Below are 13795 nucleotides of genomic sequence, written 5' to 3' on the forward strand. Positions count from 1 at the left end.
ACACGGAGCACTTAGGATTCTGACATTCTTACATTTTACTTGCACTTAAATATTCTTTACTATTTTACTTCGTGTTATTGCGCCGCGTAGGCATTCTTAACTTTACTTGCGTATGAACGCACTTGTTTGAAGTTGTACTCATGAACATATGTGCTGCAACTATTCACTATGAGAGTCATGACTAGTTAGACTTGAAATAGTACTTTTCGGATAGACAGTCAGTTACAGCTAAATGACTGAGTCGTACGGAATATGTTAGTCACTGAAAAGTTGCAATTCACCTAGTGACGTGACAGTACGCGCGTGTTTGGCCAACGTCGAGGTCCCGAGATCGTATTCCGAGAGTACAGGACAGTGTTTATAAGCAGTGCGGGAAAGCTTCTGTCGGGCGACCGCGGCGAGAATCAGCTGATAAACTGCGACAGACTATGATAGCACCTAGATTAATGCCAATAAATCTTTCAGGATGCTATAGTAGCAATAAAATGTTAGTAGCTACATCATAGATAGCTCAGTAGCTAACTACAGTTACTAAGTGTTACCAGCCTACCGCCGAGGTATTGCTGGTGTACGAGTGGACCAGCTGACCCAGCCGCAGAATCATCAGATCCGGTTTGAGAACACAGCGAGGGATAGCAGCAACTTGAACCAGATTGAAGATGGACCTGATTCCAGTGACTATGGTAGCGTAAGAAGGGTACGGCCTTCCGACCTATGGCAAGACGTAACATGAAAGCTGAGTAGCAAATATCATTTTAATTACGTAGTTTTTTACGTAGAGGGGTTTTGTAAACAGTAGTCTTAGTTTGTTTGAATTATCATTTCTAAACCGCAAGCGTCAGTAACATAGTGTCAAAAATATAAAAATTGGTTAATGAATCGGATCCATTTCATGTAATTTCACCTTTCTTTGTAGGATAAGGATAATGTAAAGATGCATGTCATTTTGAAATAAATATAAATAAAGGAAGATTATTTTTCACGATTGTGTTTCATTCAGAGAAAGTTTGAATAATAAACGCGCAGAAATCCTCAGATGTATTGTCAGATCTAGTGTAATCGTCTTATAAATAAAGTTGTAGGGGGTCCGCTGTCTATAATTCCTTTTGTTTTGGCAAATTTTCAAATATTTATCCGTTTTAGGTCATCTCAAGACCGAATCGGTGGTTTTTACTTTTCGTGTCTGTTTGTTTGTCTGTTTGTCTGTTCCACCATCACGTCGAAACGGCTGGATAGACCTCAACTAAACTTCATATTTGGAGTATACTCATCCCGGGGAGGGTTTCGATATGCATATCATTTTAAAATCTTTGAAAAGGCGGGGTTTTTATAGGAAAACCACGACGGTTTTCCTGCATTTTCTCTTATACTATTTATTTTCTGTAAACTCTGCGGACCGTATGTGAAAGGTCTCTTCATCATAAACAACTTTCGTTATGTTCATAATTTACCTTACTCTTCATATGACGGAGGAATTTACTATTTTCTTCCGATGCCATGCTCTGCATTGAGTGACCGACAGACGGACAACGAACCTACAGGTTACCATGGCAAAGTCTCTGACTGCTTGCCAGCAGGGAAGTAACGTATTGCCATTTTCCTCATCATTCCTTTAAATTCGTGGTTGTTCCTTGGGTAGAAGGCAAGAGGGTCGTCAATCGGCCATTCTGCGGGATATTGGCGGAATATCATTGGAGGTTATAACCGTCCTCGAATAGCTTAAGTAATAACACAAATATTCATCTTCTTATCTGATTACCTAAGAATCCCCGCGCCTAAATTTCTCTCCGATTACCGCTTTCTAATATCCATAACTCACACCGGCATAATTTATTGAGGAGCATTTGATTTTCCAATACATTCACTTGGTATTTACATATTTGTCGTCATCCGGATGTCCTCAGTTATAATCCATTTTCTATTAATTTCAACTTACTAAACTGTATTATTTTCTTCCTTAATTACCACGTATGTATGCGAGTGCTAATCCCGAATGCTGGACACTCTTTTCTTTGAGGAAATATTCTAAGCTATGCAAATGTATAATTTTTGGCCCAGGAAAATTCCGAAATATGGATGCAATTTTAACGACGGTGCAGACCTTCGTTTCGGGGTAATTGGTGGCTAATCAGTAAGTCGTATCACGAGTCAGAAAGCAAATGGCGTTTCATTTTGGAGAGATCTACAACTTTTGTCCTATGACTTTTCGTCGTGTTTCTATCCCTAATGCGTTAAATACAGCTGTATTTCTCGATTTCAAGTTGATTTTGTACTTTTACACGTATATGTTATCATTTGGCACACTTATAGGAAAGGTAGAATCATGACATTCGGCACGCACATTGACATGGCTATTGGCCATGTTATAGCCAAATTTTATGATTCTAGCTGTCATATGAGTATCAAAAATATAAAGTATTATGTGAAAACTGTACAAAATTTCACCCCATTCAATGACTCTAACTCAATATAACCCATAAATATAGGAGATACGAGAAGATGTCATAGGACCAACCATGTAGAGCACTGAAGCGGGCGTCTGATGGTGAAGTCCGTTTGTAGATACGTCGTACAGTTTCAAAGCAGTAACTATCGAAATAAAGGTCTGCACTTCTAGAGTGTGTCTGTACATTGATAATTTTGGTGAAATTTTCGTACAGTTATCCGTTTCAGGTGTAATAATGACCATCTGCATATATTCAGTTTTGGTGTCTGTCTGTTTGTCTATAACTTGGAAACTACGTGATATATTTCCACCAAACTTGATATTTAGAATCCACCTGTCCTTTGGTAGGTTTTAGGGCAAATATTATTTCTAAATCCCTGAATTGAGTGGGGAATTATACGAAACCGAAACCGTGATTTTGCATTCCCACAAAATATACACAACCAAACTTAAAGTAAATTTACCTGCCTTAATGGAAATTAATTTCTAAGCCTTTTTCCTCATGAACATCATTTCAATACGAGGATTAATAAGGGAGATATCATTAACGGACCGTTTTCAGGTACAAGTCCCACCGGACTTAACTCAAGAGCGGGTACGTGTAAAGCGTATTTTTTACAACTTGAAAACTACTGAAGATATTTGAGTCCAACTTTACATTAACATCCACCTGTCCAACGGTAGGTGTTAATCGTCAATAACATTTCATGTTCCCGGAATGGACTGGCGGTTTATGGGGAACCGAAATGGTGTTTTTACTCTTACACAATATATACAGTACAAGACCAACCTGACTGGAAATCGACAAACGTGATGGAATTCCATCTCTAAAAAACTTTTTTTCAGGTGCATTTTTTCGACAGGAGGATTAATAAGGGAGATATCATAAACGGTCCGTTTTTCAGGTTGAGTCAAGCGGATATAGCACAAAAGGTGTTGTACGTGGAGCAGGTTCCTTATCTGTCTATGTAAATAAAATAGTAACGACTGTGTGCCTGTACATTGACTATTTTGGCGAAATTTTCGTACAGCTACACGTTTAAGGGGTAATAATGTCCATCTGCATTTTTTTGGGTTTAGTTTCTTGAAAGTCCTAACTTTTACACTCCTCACCGAAAACCCAGATTGCGGCATAATCTGCCAGTCGAAGAAGGATATTGACATTTGGCAAAATTATACGTTTTAGCTTGTAATGGACGGAAAACTTCCAAGATCTTTAAATTTTCCCCTTTTTATCCCGAAGAATATCGAAATATTGAGGCAATTTTTATGATGGTGCAGACCTTCGGGAAGTATTATCACATAACGGATGGCACAATCCCCGTTCAATTTGGAGTGATCTACAGCCTTGGTCTTACGATATTTTGTCGTATTTCTATCGCGTTTACGTTTGATTTTTCTCTATTTCTCGATGTTAAGTAAATTTGTACTTTTCACATACATGATTCATACCTTCCATCACTTATAGGAAAGATAGAATCATCAAACTCTACCCGAAAATTGGTCCACCCAGTAGCCGTATGTGAGCCAAATGCTATGTATGTAGCTGTCCCTTAATTATCCGAAAAGCAATGCAATGTGAGATAATCTTACACAAATTTTACCCTATTCCACGTTTCTAACTCAGTCTGACCCATGAATAGATGAGATGTCAAAAGACCAGCACTTTAGGCCGATAAATCCGGCGTCTTATGGTACAATCCTTTCCGGATATGATGTACCGTTTAGCAGCAGTTAATCTGTAAATGAAGGTCTGAAATATTGTTAAACAAGCACACACTTTCGTATGTCGAACTATATATATTCAATGATGTCGTGTTGTAGCGATCGAGGAAGGGTGTGTCTGCTATTGTAATCAATGCTCCCCACACCGACTTTGACTGGCAGTAGGAATTGGGTCCTTGTCCAATTCCTGTGTAACTGGCATTCATAAGGCAGGCCTACCATTGTAATGAATAATTCACTTCTCGATTTGACTTGCAGAAGGCAAGGGAGCATGCAGTTTTGTTCAAAACTCCCCTACGCGATTGTGCTTGGCTATAGGCCACGGTGCCTGCCATTATAAACAAATGTACCCATCTAAAATGTGACTGGCATTAGGCATACTGGCCTGCTATTTTGATGGAAACTCACCAACTTGGTGTGACTGGCAGTAAGGTGGCTGGCAGTTGGAAAAGGGGCCTGTCATTATAATGATAACTGCACAACTCAATTTCGACTGGTTGTAGGGAAGTTTCCTGCCATTATAATAAAAACTCCTCAATTTGTAATATGTCTGGAAGTAGGAAAGGGGGCTGCCATTGTAACGGAAACTCCCCAAATCGATTGTGACCGCGCAGTAGGCAATGGGGCCTGCAATTATAATGAAAACTTCCCAATTAGATTGTGAATGGCAGTAGGCAAGTGAGCCTGTCGTTATCATCACAAATCCGTAACAAGCACTTTACATTGGAAACAACGTATGGGGACCTCTCCATGCTGTTTCTCGGATAACGCTAAGAGACATGCTATTTTAAAACAATCTTATTTACTGCATGTACATTATTTACTTCAATATTCGTATACAATACAGAATACCGTAGCGAAGCACGGGCACATTTGCTAGTCTATCTATATAAATCAAATCGTAACGACCGTGTGTCTATGCGTTGACTATTTTGGCGACATTTTCGTACAGCTTTCTGTTTAAGGGGTAATAATGACCATCTGCATATTTTTAGCTATATTTTCCTGAAAATCCTAAAATTTACCCCCTCGCCCAAAATCAAGATTGCCTCACAATCTGCCATACGAGATGAAAATTTAAATTAATCAAAATAATACGTTTTAGCGGTAACCTACGGAAAACTTCCGAGATCTTTAAATTTTTCACTTTTTATGCCGAAGAATATTGAAATATGGAGGCAATTTAATGACGGTGCAGACCTTAGTTTTGAGGTATTTCGTGGCTAAACGGTAAGTCCTATCACAAAACGGATGGCACAATCTCCGTTCAATTTGGAGTGATCTACAACTTTGGTCCTGTGACATTTTGTCGTCCCTCTCTCCCTTATAGGGCTGTATATTTCGATTGTTCGTAAATTATGTGTTTTTTATACGTGTGTTACTTAGTTTGACACACTTATAGGAAAGATAGAGTCATAGAATTTGGCGCGCACATTGACATGACCAATGGCTATATGCGAACCAAATTTCATGATTCTAGCTTCCACATAAGTATGTGAAAACGATGTAAAATATTAAAAAATGTACAAAAATTTCACCCCATTCAAATATCGTAACTGAATCGAACCCATAAATACGGGAGACTCGAGAAAATGTTTTAAGACCAAACTTGAAGAGCGATAAATGGGATGTCTGATGGTGCAAACCGTTTGTTGGTATGATGTACCGTTTAGGAGCAGTAAACCTCGAAATGAAGGTTTGCACTTACAAACGTGCCCATGCTTATATGTCATCTATATAAATATAATCGTAAAGACCGTGTGTCTGTACAATGAATATTTTGGCGGAATTTCCGTACAGTTATCCGTTTCAGGTGTAATAATGACCATCTGCATATTTCTTAGCTTTGGTGTCTGATTGTATGAGTGCTTATAACTTTGAAACTACTGAATATATTTCTATCAAACTTGATACTTCGAATCCACCTGTCCTTCAGTGGGTTTTAAAGCAAATATTATTTCTGAATACCTAAATTTAGTGGGGGTTTATCCGAAACCAAAACCATGATTTTGTACTCCCTCAAAATATGCACATCCGAAATTAATGGAAATCTACAATCCTTAATGGAAATCTATTTCTAAAACTTTTTTCTTATTTGAATTATTAGACAGGAGGATTAATAAGGGAGATATCATGAACGGTCCGTTTTGCAGGTTAAGTCTAGCGGACATAGCCCAAAAGGTGTTGTGCGTGGAGCAGATTCCTTATCTATATAAATAAAATCGCAACGACTGTGTGTGCCTGTACATTGACTATTTTGGTGAAATTTTGGTACAGCGACCCGTTTGAGGGGTAGTAATGACCATCTGCATATTTTTGGTATAGTTTCTTTGAAGTCCTAATTTTTATCCCCCTGACCCAAAATCCAGAATGCGCCATAATCTGCCAGACAAACAAGAACATTGAAATTTGAGAAAATTTGTACGTTTTAGCCTGTAACGGTTGGAAAACTTCCAAGATCTTTAAATATTTCACTTTTTATCCCCGAAGAATATCGAAATATGGAGGCAAATTAAATGATGGTGCAGACCTTCATTTCGAGGTTTTTCGTGGGATAAACGGGAAGTCCTTTCAAATAACGGATGGCACAATCTCCGTTCAATTTGGAGTGATCTTCAACCTTGGTCTTATGACTTTTTGTCGGATCTGTATCCCTTATACGTTTGATTCGTCTCTATTTCTCGATTTTTAGTTAATTTGGACTTTTTACATGCATAATTCATACTTTCAATCACTTACAGGAAAGTTAGAATCATCAAACTCTACACGAACATTGGCCCACCCAGTACCCACATGTGAGCCAAATGCTATGTCACATAATTATCCGAACAGTAATGCAATGTAAGATAATCTTACACTAATTTCACCCTCTTCAAAACTTCTAACTCAATCTGACCAATGAATCAATCAATCAATCAGTCAATAAATAAATAAATAAATAAATAAATAAATAAATAAATAAATAAATAAATAAATAAATAAATAAATAAATAAATAAATAAATAAATAAATAAATAAATAAATAAATAAATAAATAAATAAATAAATAAATACTGATCTGCGTTTAGGGCAGTCGCCCTCTGGCAGATTCCCTATCTCTTGTTTTCCTAGCCTTTTCTTAAATTATTTCAAATGGGAAATTTATTGAACATCCCCCTTGGTACGTTATTCCAATCCCTTCACTTATAATGCCAACGATATTCTTCAGTGCACCACCTGTCACTCTCACGTCCAAACAAAACTGGGTTCAGGAAGCACAAATGAGCACCCATTCCCACGAATATGTCAAATTCTATCAATATTTGTCATATGAACCAATATATTGAAACTGTTGCACTCTCAGTCTTTTTAGCCTTTACGTTAACACTGCTATGAATTCAAAGCAAAATCTTAAAGTAATTGATCGTTGAAAATGTTTGAAATGGAGTATATTTTCCAAACAGTATTGCGATCGAGATTTCAACTGTTTCTTAGAAACAATTCAAGAATATAGTGATTATTATTAGAGGTAGTAATATCCTTCAATAAACATTGGACAGGCTTGGACTGCCTAACCGTAATATAAGTATGCAAGAGGTCTTCCTTTCCACTAAGTAATTGCCTTAGGTTAAAATAATAAGACATCGCACCCTGGTTCTCTTTCCCACGAGTGAACACTAAAACAAACCAGGGAGTTTGTCAAGTTAACGCGTATAGCGTAGCGATTTCAGCATTTATCTACAATTGAAACATCTCATCTGCGATCGAAACTAAGATTTTGGGAACTTGAGGATTATCCCCACCCTTGATCTACCGACAATGTTATGCTACTCGATAAGATGTACCAGAAATATAAATATTAAATGAATGATGCTGTTAGGTGGAGACCCGTTCCCTGTGCGGTCCGCCCCCACCAGATATAAGATGCGTATCCAATAATGTCCCCAGCGGAGGCGATAATGAGATTCATCAACAAGCCGAGAACTCAGGTGCAGAGATTTCCTTAGCAACTGTTAAGGTGTGCTCTGGCCCGAAGACCGATCCGCGTTCGGATACGAGCCAGCAATGTTCTCTTCGACTGAGGGGAGGTATCATGGCGTACAATATTGTACTACATTAATTCTCTCTTCCTTCGAGAGGTAATTCATTGCCTCGTGCCAGAATTGCGTATCGAATGTCTCGGCTAGTTGGTGAATCTCTTCTTGTGGTTGATCGCCACGCTGAGTTGGGGGCGTGGTTGGGGCCCCCTGTGGGAGGGTGGGTGGTTGGGGCCCCCTGAAATATACCAGCTAACCATCGCTGATGGAGCTCTGGGTGTTATGTGCATCATAAAATATGAAGGTAATGTACAATGTGTAGCCTTATAAAAACATGAAGATATGTCCGGAAGTGTGAATGTAATGTAGAATATGCAGCAAATAAAAAAGTACATTGACGTATGTTCTTGTCTCCTTGTGTACGTACAGTATACAATAGCCGTGATCATTAGGAGTAACAATATCCTTCAGTCTAAACTGGACAGACTTGGACTGCCTAATGACCACAATATAATTGTCCGAGAGGTCTTCATTCGACTAAATAAATAATTGACATATTCAACTAAGTGAAATGAAATAACTTCGAAATCCAAAGAATGACGAGATACGAGAAAATATCATAGGACCAGCCATTTAGGCTGCTAAATACTGCGTATTATTTTACAATCCTTTGTTGATATGATGTACCGTTTAACAGAAGTTAATCTGTAAATTAATGTCTGCAATATTGTAAACATTTATATACTTTCGTACCGGTATGTCGATCGATATATATATATTCATTGATGTCGATTTGTAGCGATCGAGAAAGAGTGTGTCTTTTATTGTAATCAGTGCTCCCCACACCGACTTTGACTGGCAGTAGGAATGGGGTCCTTCTCCAACTCCTGTGTAACTGGCATTAGTAAGGAGGGCTTATCATTGTAATGAATAATTCACTTCTCGATTTGACTTGCAAAATGCAAGGGAGGATTCAATTTTGTTCAATACTCCCCTACGCGATTGTGCTTGGCTATAGGCCACGGTGCCTGCCATTATAAACAAATGTACCCATCTAAAATGTGACTAGCATTAGACATAGTGGCCTGTTATTTTAATGGAAACTCACCAACTCTGTGTGACGTGCATTAAGCTGACTGGCATGAGGAAAAGGGGCCTGTCATTATAATGATAATTGCACGACTCAATTTTTACTGGTTGTAGGGAAGTTGCCTGCCATTATAATAAAAGTTCCTCAACTGTTTTCTCCCTGGAAGTAGGAAAGGGGGCCTGCAATTGTAACGAAAACTTCCCAAATCGATTGTGACCGCGCAGTAGGCAATGGGACCTGCAATTATAATGTAATCTTCCCAACTTGATTGTGAATGGCAGTAGGCAAGTGAGTCTGCCGTTATCATTACAACACCGCAACCCACACTTTACATTGGAAACAACGTATGGGGACCTCCCCATGCCATTTCTCGGATAACGCTAAGGGTCATGCAATTTTAAAACAATTTTATTTATTGCACGTGCAGTATTTACTTTGATATCCGTATAAAATGTAGAATACCGTAGCGAAGCATGGGTACATTTGCTAGTCGGGCAATATTCATGCTTTTGAAATGAATGATCGTATGCATGGAAATGTGTGAAATTTCTCGGTATTTTAGAGAATGAAATTGGTTATTATGTCCGTGTTGTCTGTTTTCGATATTAAGCGATAGGAGAATCGGCTAGGGAATTCCAAAGCGTTATATTAACTCAGAAAATGTGTTCCGTTATCTGGTGAACTGATAATTATTAAATCAATGTCATCAAGATAGAAATTCAGTAAATTGGTGACATCGTTGAAGGAGTAATTAACACAGTAGAAAGGTCATCGTACTTTGTAGAATGTTACAGATAGACGTGGATAGATTCTTCATTCACCGGGCGAGTTGGCCGTGCGGTTAGAGTCGCGCAGCTGTGAGCTTGCATCTGGGAGATAGTGGGTCCGAATCCCACTGTCGGCAGCCCTGAAGATGGTTTTCAATGGTTTCCCATTTTCACACCAGGCAAATGCTGGGGTCGTACCGTACTTAAGGCCACGGCCGCTTCCTTCCCACTCCTAGGTCTTCCCTATCCCATCGTCGCCATAAGACCTATCTGTGTCGGTGAGACGTTAAGCAAATATGTCTTCATTCAATACTACAATCATCGTGAGAAATAAGATTATAACACTGAATGTGGCGGAGTGCATAGAAGTCTTCGATATTGTCCCCGTCAATTTTAGCTTTTCGAGTATTTTGCTATGTGCCTGCTAATAGCCAGTGTCATTTATACAATGTGGGCTAGTTTAATGTTATTTTTGGCAACAGTCTGCCATCTCATTCATTCAGCTCTTCGAACGTTTGGAATTCCAAGAGTATTGATTTTTCTCTTCACCCTTATCAATCGATAACACGTGGCAATCACCTGACAAGCTGGCCTGTTCCAAGGTTAAACCCACTGCCTCTTCCGCTTGCTCGCCCATCTTCGTGTAACTTCTAGAACAATCTGAACCAGTTAAGCGTACACAAGCCAATAAGTATTATTCCGAGAGCCAAACCTCCAAATGAGAGGCTATAGAAACTCAGTGTTTTCCTTGATCAACCACCCTTTTTATACGTCGAAAAGTCTACTACACAACTTAAGTCACGTGTACATTTGAATAATTCAGTCTGGCCTAGCACGAACTTGTTCTAAATTTTTTTCTGCTCAGAAATAACTTTAGAAGAAAGAAGCGGACTACCACCAGCATAATATCGACACCATTTGCAGGATGTCTACTGTGCATTCAAGAGGATCAATTCATCCTACGTGGGACTTGAAATCTACAGCAGCCATGTGGTATTAAGCATGTAGGCGCCACTAATATCGGAGGGAGTTCGTGATGGATATTTTAATCATGGGAGCATGACAGACCGCTCCGGGAATCGAGCTTCATCGAAAAAATTAAGTACAATTTTACAATATTTGCTGTCCATCTTTGTAGGAAATTTAACGATCTTCTTCTTTTAAATATTTCTATTAGATTTGGGTAATGTAGTGATATTTTTCACGTTTCATCTTGCATTGGTAAAGGTTGTTTTTAGTATGAGAGTGTGCGAATTGGGATCTATTAGAGTAGCTGTAGAGTAGCTTGTCTTCTGAGAATATTTCTAACTCACTGCAATTATTTAATATCATGTTCAGTAATCAATGACTCTCGGATAAATTAGAACTTAAAATGATTATTTCAGAATTTTATGAAACATTGTGGGACGAGGTATAGGTTATGTTTCATCCAGTGCATTGCCATGCGATTATGCAGGTTGTGTCATGTTATTTACATATTAATTCAGATGTTGATGGTAGATTAAAGAATCATTGCTAATAATAATAATAAAAGTAATAATTTAAGATCGGGTTAAATGAAATCATAATGGTCATGAGTGATAAATGATGTGGAATATGTAATGTGTGCTCAATTGTAGTGTGATTATTCCTGGAAAATGGTAATCCTCCGGGATATTTATTGACTTTGAGAAGCATGTGTCACGTGTTACAACGAATTCCGAGATAAATGTGGAGCATGTGTTAAGATATATTTCAATGTTTAGGGAATAATAATAATTTATAGACCCTCAATGACCACGTATCCGATTATAATAAGTGTTATCCCAGGCGATGTGCATGATTATTGTTCTACCAAGTATTCTGAATAATATTTTAGGTTTTGAAGGTATCGCCATTGTAATGTCAAGATAAAGTTCAATTAAGTGATAATTCTATAACGAATCACACCAGCTGAACAAGTTGAATTTAATAAGTTTTAAGAGTGGCATTGAGTTAATAATTTCTCGTGTGTTATTTGAGAAATTATCATTAATTAAGGGAGAAAGTAAAGTATATTTTTGTAAGTATTGTACAGTGTTGAAAGGGATACCATAGTCATCCACCACTCAGATTACGCGGAAGTATAGAGTTTTTGTTTTGTTTAAAGTGATACATTTAAAATCAAGCTTTAAAACATCATGGAGATTTATGATGGAGTCCATTCCCATTAATTTATTTTTAATTAGCCAAAGGGTTCGGACCCCACTGTCGGCAGCCCCAAAATGGTTTTCCATGGTTTCCCATTTTTACACTAGGAAAATGCTGCTGGAGCTGTACCTTAATTAAGGCCTCGGCCGCTTCCTTCCCACTGCTTGGCCTTTCACATCCCATCCCACTTGTGTGTGTCGGTGTGACGTAAAACAAGTTGCAAAAAAGTTAGCCAAAGGAAGGCTAATGTTTATTCTTCTTGTATTCTTTCAGAATAGCCCAATATGTCAACGATGTTCAAGATATAAGAATTAATTTATTTTGTAAACTTACTCAACTATCATAACTTTGTGAGGGCCAAGACTAACTTTAACAAGAATTATTTTTGTTTGTTAAATTTATTATTATTTGTGCATACCTTATGACAAATGTGAAGCCTATTTTTAAATTGTTGTTTTCTTGCATTTTCGTCAACCCTTGTGCTTTAAATCCCTCCAAAATTACGACAGCTTGCAATTGAACGGTCCACCTTGGGATCTCTTGTCTGCTGGCTGAGCTTGAACGGGAAATAGCGGGCAATATGAACAAATTAATGTATCGGCAAGCCTTGGGATAATGAAAGTGATATTGAGAATTGAGTACTTCAAGTTATAGACATGGCTGGGACGGCCACGGTCATTTATATGCGTAAGATAGCATCGTCGAATGTATTAATGAGAGTAGGGAGCATGTGTGACCTCCTAGTGAGTGATGCCGTCACGACTAGTGTATTGTCTGGCGAGGTAATAATTAAAAGCCCTAGGATTGTTATAAATGTAGACTTATGCACAGTAATTGTCCGCATAGTCATTTGATAAGTTGGGGCGTGTAGTGAACTTGATCCCTTCGAGAAATAGGCAGCGCGAGGGAATGTTTTCGGTGTTCGAGACTCGGGAAGCGTATATTCTAGGTTCATATCAGTGTTAATAATCGTCAACATGAAAGACAGGCGAGGAGTGCTTGATGGCCGAGTGCCAATGTTGTGAATTTTGGTCTGTATGTGAGATAGGCATTATGTTTTCAGGTATTGTGACTGCATAACGTATTATTTGATGATTTAACTTGTGTTCTAAATAACTTGTGTCCGTGTTGAATTGAAATCCACGTAAGGGATTCTATATGTGATTTAAGATAATGTGTTGTGCATAATAAGTAACGTGATACAATTCATTTAACCAAATATTAGTGTTAAGTTATTAGTAATCCCCCAAATATCCACGTAGAGGTCGGTTAGGTTTTCACCACAATGTTTTGTGGATGTGAAATTAGCTGCTCATATGTTCGACGAGAAATAAAATACAAGTTCACTTCGATTAAAACTCAGCACTACGTATGTTAAGCCAAAAATTTTGAGGTAACTTTGATGTTGATTGTCGTAAAGGACTCTGGACGTTTACAAACGCAGTGAGATAGAGACTTATTGGATTCAGGATGGTTAATCTGCAATTTTTGTTGATTTCATTGTTTGTAGATGTTTTGAGTAAATTAGGAATTTGGTTTCACCAACTGTTGCCCATTATTTTAGTAGATAGCTTCACCCGTT

The sequence above is a fragment of the Anabrus simplex genome, chromosome 1, assembly GCF_040414725.1.
Source record: "Anabrus simplex isolate iqAnaSimp1 chromosome 1, ASM4041472v1, whole genome shotgun sequence".
Classification (NCBI taxonomy): Eukaryota; Metazoa; Arthropoda; class Insecta; order Orthoptera; family Tettigoniidae; genus Anabrus; species Anabrus simplex.